The sequence below is a fragment of the Rhineura floridana genome, chromosome 16 (assembly GCF_030035675.1).
Source record: "Rhineura floridana isolate rRhiFlo1 chromosome 16, rRhiFlo1.hap2, whole genome shotgun sequence".
NCBI classification, from domain to species: domain Eukaryota; kingdom Metazoa; phylum Chordata; class Lepidosauria; order Squamata; family Rhineuridae; genus Rhineura; species Rhineura floridana.
The window spans coordinates 10,997,834-11,010,599 of record NC_084495.1 but is presented as its reverse complement, the minus strand read 5'-3'; the positions used below and the strand labels follow the sequence as shown (position 1 = coordinate 11,010,599).

The 12,766-nt window shown below is 45.7% G+C and overlaps 1 protein-coding gene and 1 pseudogene across 7 annotated transcripts in view; both read left to right on the top strand.

The window, feature by feature from the left end:
• Positions 1-12,766, top strand: part of PAK3 (p21 (RAC1) activated kinase 3) — a 238,464-nt gene that overhangs the window by 34,917 nt on the left and 190,781 nt on the right. The window lies entirely within an intron of this gene.
• LOC133371587 (5S ribosomal RNA) lies at positions 5,973-6,091 on the top strand (annotated as a pseudogene).

The following is a 12,766-nucleotide window of genomic DNA, read 5'->3' as shown; positions in this document are numbered from 1 at the left end:
GGGGCTGGCTTGTGCAGCTGTGGCAAGCTGAGCAGGCCCTAGCCAGCTGAGGAGGACTAGCCTCAGAGGGAGGCAATGGTAAATCCCCTCTGGATACCGCTTACCATGAAATCCCTATTCATAGGGTTGGCGTAAGTCGGAAGGCAGTCCATTTTCATTTTTTTTCCTGGAAGGATTAGTTACCTGAGGTATTACTGTATTTGATACTTGCCAGTTAACTATGAATGCATGCACCAGCAAAAGACTGTTTGATTTATAAAGATGATTCAGATTAAAGACTTATTTCCTCCCAAAATATGCCACAAGATTGCTTTTGCGTTAGTTCGTCACTGGCAGGCAGTGTCAGCCAATGATGTTACACCCATGCCAAGGGATGGGCCACAGCTCAGTGGCAGGGCATATGCTTTGCATGCAGAAGGTCCCAGGGCTGAGAGAGACTCCTGGCTGAAACCTTGGACAGCCATTGCCCATTATTGTAGACAATACTGAGCTAGATGGGCCAATGATGTGACTCGGCATAAGACAGCTTCCTAGAAGCCACCCACAGCCTACACTTAAACTCAGTTAAGTCACCTGTAGATTTAAGGTGAGTTTTGTTTAAATCAGATTAAGTAATCTGGTACCTGAGAAAGGTACCAAAGCTGTGCTTATTGCAAGGATTCTTGCAGTTTAAAAACTGCACAAAATCAAGCTCAGAACACATCCATTTAAAAGGGCCAGATAGTTAGTGATGGGAAAGAGTTTTGCTTGAGTTCCAGCGGAGTGGTTGTCAGTCAGAGTAGAGAATGCCTGGTTTGAAGAACCAGTAATTTGACCTGGTTTAAGGCAGCTTCATGTGACACCCCCACCCCCAGACATTGACTAATCCCTGATCTGCTTAGCATCAGCAACGCTGCCTTCAGAAATGCACTGAAGTTTCCCTGTTCACATCTGGCACCAGTCAAGTTGAGAAGTACTTGCAGTTCCAACTGGGGTTGGACTGCAGCAGGATGACAAGCTGGCCTGGCAGGCAGCTGAGAGCTGAACTTGTGATGGAAAATCTGGATTCAGCACCTTGGTCAGCACACAATGGGAGTTAGAGGCAAGACTATGGCTGCAATCCTCTGTACACCCATCAAGGGATATGTCCCATTAAACACAGTGGGATTTCCCTCTGAGTAAACATGCCTAGGAGTTCAGTTAATGTGCCAGTAATCCATAAAAAGTTTGAGATTTATTAAGGGCCACAGAGGTCTGTAACTCAGAGGTGAAGCATCTGCTTTGCATGCCAAAGGTTCAATTGGTTATAACTTCCGTCATCAACTAAGGCTGGGAATGTCTCCCGTTCCCACCCTGGAGAGTTGCTGCCAATCAGTGCTGAACTAGATAGACCAAAGGTCTGATTCAGAATAAGGCAATTTCCTAGGTTTCTATCAACTTTGTAATGTAGGCCACTGTGATTTGTTTATTTCAGGGGTGAGGAACTGGATCCAGCCAGTGGGCTGGATCTTGGATTCCCCCACCTACGTCAGGCCATTTTGGCAGGTGGGCAAGGCCCACCCATCTGTCAATCAATTGACGTCACTATGATGTCAGGTGACCCATTTTCCCCTTTGTAGCACAAAAAAATCCATGGCCAGCCAAGTGGGACTTGGGCCCATGCCTATCAGCTGATATGTGCTGGCTTCAAGCTCTGCTTTCTGCTGGGGGTGGGTTTAAAATCCTGATTAAACGTGCGGGTGGGTGGTGATGAGAGGGAGGGAGAAATTGGAGATGATGCAGGTGAGATTCTCTGCCTGCATTGTCTCCTTCCCATCCTCACCTCCTAATTCCTCCCCCCTTTGACAGCTCTGGATCAGTTTGGGTGTGTCCTGCCTCCCACTCAAGAAGCAGACTCAGGACTCAGGAAACTGGATTTTTCTGCATGAAGTTTTATTCAAGAAATCAGTACCAGAAATGCAGCATCGCACAATAGGTGTATGGTGGAGGCGGCAAAGACCATTGTCGCGACAGAGAATCACAAGCATTGCTGCAGTTTTTTTTTAAACAGAGAGGGGAGGAGACTGCACTCTACGGGTTCATTCAAGCACCTTCTCGCCTCTGCGGTAAGGCTAGAGCTTATTCTAGGAACCGAAAGAACTCTAATTACTTGTGAGCATCTCTTTCAGCCAGCCTGACCTTGGCCAAAATGTTATCTCAGATTCAGATAAACTTCTTTCACTTTCAGCTCTTTGGAAGGCTCCAGCCACTTCATTAGAGTTTATGAGTTCAGAAGTGAGGTCTGGGCTGGATGCCAGTGCTGCGTCCTCCCTGTCGGTTGGTGGTGGTGGTGAGGTTTGAGGGTTTTCCTCAGCTGAAATACTAACAAGACCACTAGACGTGGAATGTCCAGAGGTTTCTGGAAGCATCTTTCCCAGGGTCCCTCTAGCCCCCTTCCCAACATCTTCATGCTTCCAATTCTGTCAAGGAGTCTCCATGGGGTCCATGCCAGGTTGGACCCAACCCAATGTGGGCTGCCTCAACATGCTCCAGAAAAATTCTAGAATGGGCCAGATTGGCCTAATTTGGTTTGGGCTTTGGACTGGATGTGCACTCCAAAAAAACAAAGCTCTCAAGTAAAGCAGGAAAAAGAGGGCACGTATTTCTCTACTCTTTGTCTGTCTCTATGCAGTGAACTGAGTGTTGCTTCAGTGCTGCAGTAATCCTGCAAGGAGAGGTGTGTAACAGGCCCTGGTTCCTTGGAGAAAACCAGCTCTTAGTTTAAAAGGGTATCTTATTCCATATATGTTGCAACAACAACAAAAAAACTGCTTATGGTCTCTACTGCATTGTGTTGGTGATGTGGACTATAGTGATTTTGGACATATTTGGTGGGATTGCAATTTAAATTTATTTATTTACTTACTGGGATTGATTATTCAGAACAACAACAACTCATGAGGAAGGTGCTGTAGCTCAGTGCGAGAGCATGTGCCTTGCATGCAGGAGGTCCCAGGTTCAATTCCCAGCATCTCCAGGTAGGGCTTGGAACGACCACTGGCTGAAATCCTGGAGAGCTGCTGCTAGCCAGTGCTGAGCTGGATACACCAGTGAGTCTGACTCAGTATAAGGCAGCTCCCTATGTTCCTATGTTGATCAGATTGAAATGGGAATGGCCTGCCTTCAAGTCGATCCCGACTTATGGCTACCCTATGAGTAGGGTTTTCATGGTAAGTGGTATTCAGAGGGGGTTTACCATTGCCTCCCTCTGAGGCTAGTCCTCCCTGTCATGCCCTCATGCCACCCTGCAGGTGCCAGGCGCATGCTTCAGACCCAATTCCCCACTTGGGCAATGGTTCTGGAACCCAATACCCCCTTTGCCAAGGCTGTGCAATCAACACCAACCCTGCAAGGTAGAAGATAGGCTGCCACCACCCCTTCAACTGGTTCCACTCTGAGGAAACCCAGAGCCCAGATACAGGTAAACCAAGGATTCCTAAAGACAAGAGCTAAACAAGCACTCCTTGTCCAGAAGCTCTTGGTAAAGCCAAAATACACTCTTGGTAGTTCGCGGTCAGTGGTCAAGGTGCTGGATCCAGAACCAAATTGGTCTCACTCCATGAACACACAAGGATAATAAGAAGTATCTTTATTAATAAAATTTAAGTGCACAATTAATAGCAGCAAAACAATTCCTTAAAACCCACATCCAACCTGGGATTTAGGTATAACAAGAGAGTTCAAACACAACTGGAAAAAAACTAGCTAGCCTATTCTACTTACTGAAGAGGTAGTTGTTGGTAAATCCCATCTCTCCTCAAAGAGATAACATCAGGATAGTAAGAAGCAGTGGAACCCCACATGGACAACCACCCTTCCAGATGGAATCCAGGGGAACAACAGCTATGGGTCTCTCCCTCTATACTTAAGGAAAAAAAACCCACAACAGTTCAGGATGGATCAGCCAATCAGGGGGCTTCTGATGCAATCATATTCCCAAAGCTTCTTCACTTTTCATGCCTTGCAAGCCCCCTCCCCTTTCTGATCTCAACCTTCTCAGGCCCTCATGGCCTTGAGTACCAGGCTCCCAGCAGATAGCAGAGATAAACAGGTGTTGCTATTCAGGCCTCCCAATTACTTGCAGCCGGAAATGAAACTTAAAATTTTCCTCTCACAGAGGCCCATCTCCTCCCAAGATGTAACTCCCACAATTCCCTGTGTCTCAGCCATGTTACAAGAAAACCAGGTTAAAAAAATGGCAAGTTCATGACATTCCCCAGCTGGCTAGGGCCTGCTCAGCTTGCCACAGCTGCACAAGCCAGCCCCTTCCTTGTCCGCAACTGCCAGCTGGGGGGCAACTGGGCTCTTTGGGACTATGCCGCTTGCCCATGGCTGCACAGGTGGCAGGGCGCGTAACCCCTGAGCCACTCACTGAGGGGGTGATCTTTAGCTGGCCCTTGACACCCAGGAGACACGAGTGAGGATTTGAACTCACATACTCTGGACTCCCAGCCAGGCTCTCCTCCCCACTGTGCTATCTGGCAGCTGGGTTGATCAGATTACAGGATATAAATCAATTATAGCTCCAACAGTTATAGTGATTTAGAAAGATTAATAGATATGCTGGCATGGAATAGTAATGCACCAACTACCAGACTGTAAGAAACCATGGGAAGGTATTTGGGGGAGGGGGAATTCCTGACAATATATCCAGTATTAGAATCATATAGTTCAATATAAAATGTTGGGAAAGAAGTATTGTAAGTGACACAGGATCTAAAGCTGTGCTTTCTATGAGAAACAGATGACTGCAGTGGTATTGTTTGCTGCCTTAACTGAAAAACTGTGTAGCTTTATTTGAAGTCAGTTACTATTATCTAGAGAGCCAGTGTGGTGTAGCGGTTAAGGTGCTGGCCTACGACCTGGGAGACCAGGGTTCGAATCCCCACACAGCCATGGAGCTCACTGGGTGACCTTGGGCCAGTCACTGCCTCTCAGCCTCAGAGGAAGGCAATGGTAAAACCACCTCTGAATACCATTTACCATAAAAACCCTATTTGTAGGGTCACCATAAGTCAGGATCGACTTGAAGGCAGTCTGCTTCCATTTTCATGATTTCACCCATCCTCAGCTCCCCAACAAAAAATTGGCAGAGGTTTTAGGCCCCTTTTTGATTCCCCGAGAGCCAGTGTGGCCTACTGGTTGGAGTGTTGAACTACGACCTGGGAGACCAGGGTTCGAATCCCCACACAGCCATGAAGCTCACTGGGTGACCTCGGGCCAGTCACTGCCTCTCAGCCTCAGAGGAAGGCAATGGTAAACCTCCTCTGAATACCGCTTACCATGAAAACCCTATTTGTAGGGTCGCCATAAGTCGGAATCGACTTGAAGGCCGTCCATTTCTATTTCCCCCCACTATTATCTAATCATGTAGACCCTCTGGACAGAGACAAACACGAGCTGCATAATTATACAAAAAATGAAGCTGGTTTACAAGGCCGAGAATTTTCTAAAGAGTCCCTTTTGGTCAACTTTTATTTGAAACATGTATTGAGTTTTTAAAAAGTATTATTCTTAATTTTGAAAAGGTTAAAGGGGGGGCATGCTTCCGAGCCACATACTGCAGTGGGCCTGTGATGTTCTCCCTGTTGCCTCTTGACCTGGTGTGGTAGAGACGGGAAGGAGTTCCCAAGCTGGGGCAGAACGGTTGATTTCTATTATTATTAATAAAATTATTTATTAAATTTATATCTCATCCTTCTTCGTGAAGGAGCCCAGGGAGGCAAACATTTCAATGAAGCAATTTAACAGAGAAAAGCATTCTAAAAACAGTTCAAAACATTCTCAAACACAAAAACATTCCAAAACACTGTTACAGTTTACAACATTCTTTCATCGGTGATCTTCTGGGGTTATGGACAAAGCTGGAAGGTTTTTGGTCCTTTGGGTTCCTCCCAAATCTTTGGAAAAATGTGGCAGAGCAATTAGTTATTGAGGTTCCTAACATGGTCCAGGTCTATGGCCATACTGCCCTGAACACTCCTGATCTCATCTGATTTTGGAAGCTAAGCAAGGTCAGGCCTGGTTAGTACTTGGATGGGAGACTGCCTGGGAATACCGGGTGCCGTAGGCTTAGAGGAAGGCAATGGTAAACCACCTCTGAATACCTCTTACCATGAAAATCCTATGAATATATAAGATTCACAGGGTCGCCATATGTCATAATCGACTTGAAGGCATATAACAACAACAATATGGTCCAGGATGAGGGTGTCCTTCATCTTCTGAGTCCCAGGGCTTCTTTACTAATGAAGAAGTGGCTAGTCCAGCCATTGATCTTTGGTGTCTGGTGTGCTAGCTCCTATCTCTTCAGCCTGGCTGTGAAAGATGTGTGGACGAAATGAGCTGGTTGGTTTTAATCTTAAATGAAAATTATCCTTAGACAGCCGTTGGTGAGCTGAACCTGGGCAATTGATTTATCAGCCAAGATGCTGAGGCTAGACCACTGTTACTGTATCAGGTCTAATTGATGCTGTAAGTTGTAACTCACTGCTTGCCTTTACAAACACCAATTGGGAAAATGGAATTGCTTTCTCTTTTGCAATCGTGATTCTGCAGTGATTATCTTGAGGAGGATTTCTGTTGGATGTGCTAAAGTCTGCTTTGGTGGGTGGGGGGAGCAGACTCTTTAAATGACCTTATGAAGATGAATTCTGCGTTTGAGCGATGTTCATGACACTGGTGACCTGGAGGTCAAATCGATAACCCTTCTGCCTGGTGCAAAATTTCTAAATCGGCAGAAAGAGAGCAAGTATGGAGGAGGTGTGATAAGCTCTTGCTTTCTGCATAGAAGGGAATTAAAAGGCTTGAAGGCATCGAGACTTGGAGCTGGCTCTTAGGTGGAGCCACTGCAACCTCTCCTGGGGAAAGAAGGTTAGTGATGACCCAGCCTTACTTCCTGAATGGTGTAGCTACAGAAGTTCCCCCTCTCAGTGATTGTTGTTGTGCTAATCTCGGTTTCTTGAGCAAGAATGTAAGAAGAGCCCTGCCGGGTCAGTCCAAAGTCCCAAGTAGTGCAGGGGGAAGAGAGTGTGAGGAGTGGGCGAAGCAGCTGTCTGCTGCTGTAGGGGAACAAACAGAAAATGCTGGGCCTTGGTGGGGAATGAAACCAAGTGGTCCCCCGTGTTGCCTCCCTGATTCATAAATTAACATTCTGCAGTTTATTTCTGGATATTCCAGAGGCACAGCTGGTGAGAGAAGGAAGGGAAGGGGTGGGGAAAGGAGGGGGATCGGGGCTGGCGGATTGATGCTAAGGAGGAAGGTGGGCTTGCCATGGAAGTGGGGGAGATGGGCATAGGGGAGGACATGAGAGCTGCTGGAGTGGGAGGCGGGAAGCACGAGGAAGGAGAACAAGCAGTGGGTGATGTCCACAGAGAGAGGAATGCGGTGGAACGGTGGTGTGCAGAGTGTGGTTGAGTGAAATGGTAGGCACAAGGAAGAGTCCTGCTGGGTCAGGCCAAAGGCCCATTGGCACCATAATTTTCAATCTGTATTACACCACTTTAAACAGTCATGGCTTCTCCCAAAGCATCCTGGGAGCTGTGGTTTGGTTAAGGGGGTTGACAGGAGTACCGGATTCGCCTCACAGAGCTACAGTTCCCCAGAGTAGTATAACAATCAATCCCTCTTTCTAGAGAACTCGGGCATAATGCTGCTTTAAATGTACAGTGCAGATGTCACCGCTGTAATGTTTGCCTGGAGCATTTAATGTTGCAGAAGGGTAAAACACCAGCAGTTAAAGAACGGATGTGTAGGGGGACTTGGTCATTTGCTTGTCATGTAGACATGAACATGAACAATGTCAAGAGAGCTCTTGCTATTATTTCCCATGCAATGCAATTTTTAAAGGTTATAATATGAACTGATGTTTAAAATGAACTTTTATTTCTGGTTCAAGCCAGACTTGTTGTACAGTCATAAGCAAACGAAATGCAACAAGTCAAAATATGGAAAAATCGTAAGTATTGTTCGGAAGTATCCCACGTATGCAACAATAATCAAAACACTTTTGCCACTTAATCAGTAACTCTATAATTACATTCTCTGAAACGTACATAATAAGTTTTGCAATGTGATGTTAATTAGTGCAAAGAATGGGCAAGAAGCGTAGACTTCACTAGTTTCCATGGATTGTGATGGGGCCACTGATCTGAATCTGGTCTGGAAAGAGAGACATTCAGACCTTTGCTGTTGCTTTAAGGAAGATAAGATCCCTGGCTGTTGTGTATAGGGAAGCCAAGGGTAGGATACAGGGACTAGAGAAGTTAAAACCTTAGAATTAAGCCTGTTTCTTTATTGAAGGCTCACCTGTGGCATTCTGGATGTTCTTGGTCTCCAGCCCCAATCAACCAGTGTGGGTTAGTGATTATGGCAGTTGTGGTCCAGTAACACATGGAGAGCCCATCCTTGCCTTAGAGCATACAAAAATACTGACTTTGCTTGTGGATAAAGGGCTCTTTTTCTCCTGCAGTACTGAGGCTTCTTCAGTGTCCACCCTGCCCTCTCACAGAATTCCTCCAGAGCCAGTGAGACCCTCCTTACTTGCATACTGTACCTTATACACTTCTCCTATGTGGTTATCCGTCCCAGCTGGGACTCCCCACCAATGAGGATCAAAGGTCAGGAAAGCCCCCATGGTAGTCAAACATCTCAGGGAAGACATCTGCTGTTGATCACACAGGTACTTCGTGTTCCACCTATCCCTGGTCTGGAGAAAGCACAATGTTTGCTCGTATATGTTATATGCTCTGCTTTTCTGCATTAACATGTACTCCAAAGTAGATTAGAAGTTATGCTTAAGAGAAAGTAAACAGAATCCCATAAAGATAAAACAAGAGCAGAACAAAAAGGACTGTTTGAAGTGTCCAAGGGTGCTTTCAGATAATTTTTTAGTAAGATTCAATCACATAATGGCAAATTAAAAGTTGCATAGTTATAGCTGATTTGGTGATCTTGAGCAACAAATCTGTTTTTCCCCCAAAACTGGACTTTTTGCAATAAGGAAAGTGATAGGACAATGCACTGGATAGTGTGAGATATCACCTGCATGACACAACATAGTATAACCTCCCCACAGACAAATCAGAATGCATGCTCAATAAATAGTTGATGCTGTCTGACCTCCAGCAAACTTTGTGCAAACAAATCAGGATGAATGCTCAATAAACAGGTCATCTAGAAGTGACCCTAGTTGACCTATGACTTGTGTGTGTGTGTTTATCTTTTATGCCGTGAAAGAAAGATGACAATCTGGGAGACCAAGCTGGGTTCTCTGAAACAGCAGTCCCCTAGGGAGGGACAATCACTGTCCACAGCAAAATTGCAGTCCCTCTCCCTCTTCTGTATGTGTCAAGAGAATCAGGGGCAATTGTGTGGCATATCACGCTGTGGATTAGTGCTGTTCCAAAGTCCTTCAGTTTCTCAAAAGTTTTCTTCTCCTGTGAAAGAGCCTTCCATTCTTATGTCTCATTCCTAGGGCACTTTATCATTTCTTTAGAATTTCTTTGAGTGCTTGGTTTTCAGCTTATCATTACAAGGCAGTTGAGGGTGGTATGTGTGTGTGTTTCCAGTAAACAATTCTCCAATGCTCTGCAGCCTCCCTGGCTGCCCACACTTCCTGATTGGAAAAAGCCCCGTGAGAGAGGCTACCTCATAATGTCTTCTCCTGGGTTTCAGTTGAAGTGCAGGCACCTGGGAAGGCTGCAGATTGCAGAGCACTAGTGAGATGATTAGTGGAATGAAAAGAAAGGTACAAAGTCAAAAATAAAGTGTGACAAAACCCTGCATCCCACCCAGGATAATTTCACACACACTAAAAATCACTTTTGCAGGTGCAAACAGTATTGATAGAATTGAGCACGAATAATCATGAATACACATACAACGGATGTTTGATGGGGCTGTTGGTAAATTCAGAGATTGTTAGCCACATCCTGTAAATGGGACCTAAATTAGTCCCAGTTTGGTAGACCATCCTCTCTGTCCAAGAGCCCCCACAGTTTAAAATCCAGTATCTTGGCCACCAGCACGTTTGTTTATTGCTCCACTGTCACAGGTAGAACAGATTCAGACTGGATAGTAAAGCCAGATGAGAGAAGATAACTTTGAGCTCTGGATTGTCATATGTTCGCCCAATATAGATTTATAAAGGCACTGCAGTGATGGCTTCTGCTTTCAAGAGAAGTGAAATAATATACAGTACAAGGATGCAGAGGACTGCAATGTCAGAAATAATTTCACCTTCTAAAACTCCAATTTGAGGAAGACCGAATGGCTGCCGGTGAGATGTTAATCTATGAATAGGATGCTTAAAAGGTATGAAAATTGTAATCATGACAGATGCAACTCCTTCCGCTGTCAGCATCTACTGCCTGAGTTGCCATTTATGTCACTGTAAACTCTTTTTCAACAGATGCGTTTGCTAAAAACATCCACTATGGCAAAGAGATGAGGAGTCTTTCTTATGCAGGCTTCATTTCTTCGAATGGCAGGCGCAACTCCATGTGGCATTGTCTGCAAGTCACGCGTAAGGGTTTGAGAGATGGTGACTACTTCAGCTAGCGTCTTTCAGAGGACATCTTGAAAGTTCCAAAGGGAAATCCAGGGTGTAAAAATCAAGTGTAGGGAATAGCACTCCAGCCCGGCCCTGTTGAACTGGCAGAAGGCACCACTGGGACTGATTTGGCAGTCCTAAGCTTCACTAGACCCTGTTCCAGGAGACTCTGTAAAAGGAAATGACTGCTGGTTCTTGCACAACCCTTCTGGCAACACAGCCATGCCATGTACTACACCACTAGTTATCAACCTTTAGGGGTCCATGGGCACATCTGGAATTTTGAGAGAATGCTGTGGGCACCATCCCTCTGGTTACTTCCCTTCCCCCCCACTCCCCTTAGTCATCCCCCCCCCAAGTAGGGTTGCCAGGTTCATGCCCTGAGACTGATCCTGTATCTTTAGGAGAAGAGAAAGTCAGCCAAGTGCAGGTGTTCTTGCAACCCTGTAATGGGAAAAACCACAAGGTGGAATTCTCCCTTTCCCCTGCATAACTTTTAAAGATAAAAAAGACCTCTTGGAGGCTGGGCCTGGCAATGAAGAGGTCTTCTGTATCTTTAAAAGATGTGCAGGGGGATGGGAGAATTCCACCTTGTGGTTTTCTCTCATTACAGTGTTGCAAGAACACCTGCACTTGGCTGACTTTCTCTTCTCCTAAAGATACAGGATCAGCCTCAGGCCATGAACCTGGCAACCCTACCCCCAAGCCACAGACCAAGGTCATTTCCAGATGGTCACTAGGTTTGGGTGGGATTCAATCACATACCAGCAAATTCAGGCTGCACCATTGTAGTTGACTGGGAGGTTTCCCGTAGCAAACCCACTTCCCCAAAAGATTTGCAATAAAAACAAAGTAATTTTGGTTGCAGTGCCCACCACTACCTGTAGTCCAGTGGTGGAGCACATGCTTTGCATGCAGAAGATGCCAGGACCAGTCCTTGGAGAACTGCTGCCAGTCAACATATAGGCAATGTTGAGCTAGATGGAGCAATGGCCGGATGCCGGATAAGGAGCGTCCTGTGTTTTGCTCAGTAGCGTAGTGGTAAATTCAGAAGTGCAAGGTCCCCTCATGATAGTCATGCCACGCCCCCTCACTTGTTTGCTTTCTGTCATCACCTTCATGCTCCTCATTCCTGTCTGCACACGCCTTCTCCAACAATAGTAGACGTCACTAGGAAACAATCAGTGTGATATGGGAGTGTGTTTGCTCCTGAGAAGAGTCTTCTCAGTGGCTGACTCACCTTCTTTCACTCTGATTGGCTCCAGTCAGCAGGAAAGGACAAAGAAGCATGTTAGAAGATTCTTCTCAGTGGCTAATACCTATCAGCTTCAGCCAGCTTTCAAGCTGATTGGCTTGTCGGACACTGGAGACATAAGGACCTGCCTGGGACCCTGCTCCCCAAAAAGTAGGGGGTCTAAGACCCCCTGAGACCCAAGATGATTACACCCCTGGTTTTACTTCCCCTGTCCTGTCCTCTCCTCTCTTCTTTCTCCAAGAAATCCTTGCAGTTAGTGCTCAGAGCAGATATACAATTGAACAACAATGATTGCAGGACTCACCTGATTCCCAGAATATGGGCTATGCTTTGAAAATACAGGGTCAATTCACTGTTCCCTTGACCCACAAAGTATGCTTGTTAGAAGTGGCTGTTTGTTCTGAGCTGAGCGATTTCAAAATGGATGGAAGTGGTGGCAGCAGCAGCTGAGTTTATTTAACACGTGCCTGTTTCTATAGAATGTCTGTGTTTTCTGGCAATGCGGCTCCAACTGGACCAAACTGCATAGTTGTCCTTTTCTAAAGATTTAGCTTCCTGCAGGCACAGCTGCAGTGAGATTAGTCAGGGCTGGTGCAGCATTTTTCAGATGGAGTACCTGCAAATTTCATCCTTTTGCTGAGATGGCCATGTTTCCCCCCCTCATTTTGTAGTTTCCTTTGCTCTAAAAATGAAGTTTGTTTAGACTTTTAAGGATTTGTAAGTTATATCAGCAGGATGACCTTTTCTTTTCTTTTCTTTTCTTGCAAGGGCATTCTCTGCAATCTATTTTTTTCCTGCCAGTTGTTCATAAAGTCTAATTATTACATTGTATGCTCTTTGGGGCAGGAATGTGTTCTTTAAAGCAGGATGCATATTGATTTTATCTCTCTCTTTCTCTGCACACACCCCATTAGTGTGCATGGTGATTTAGAGGACACGTT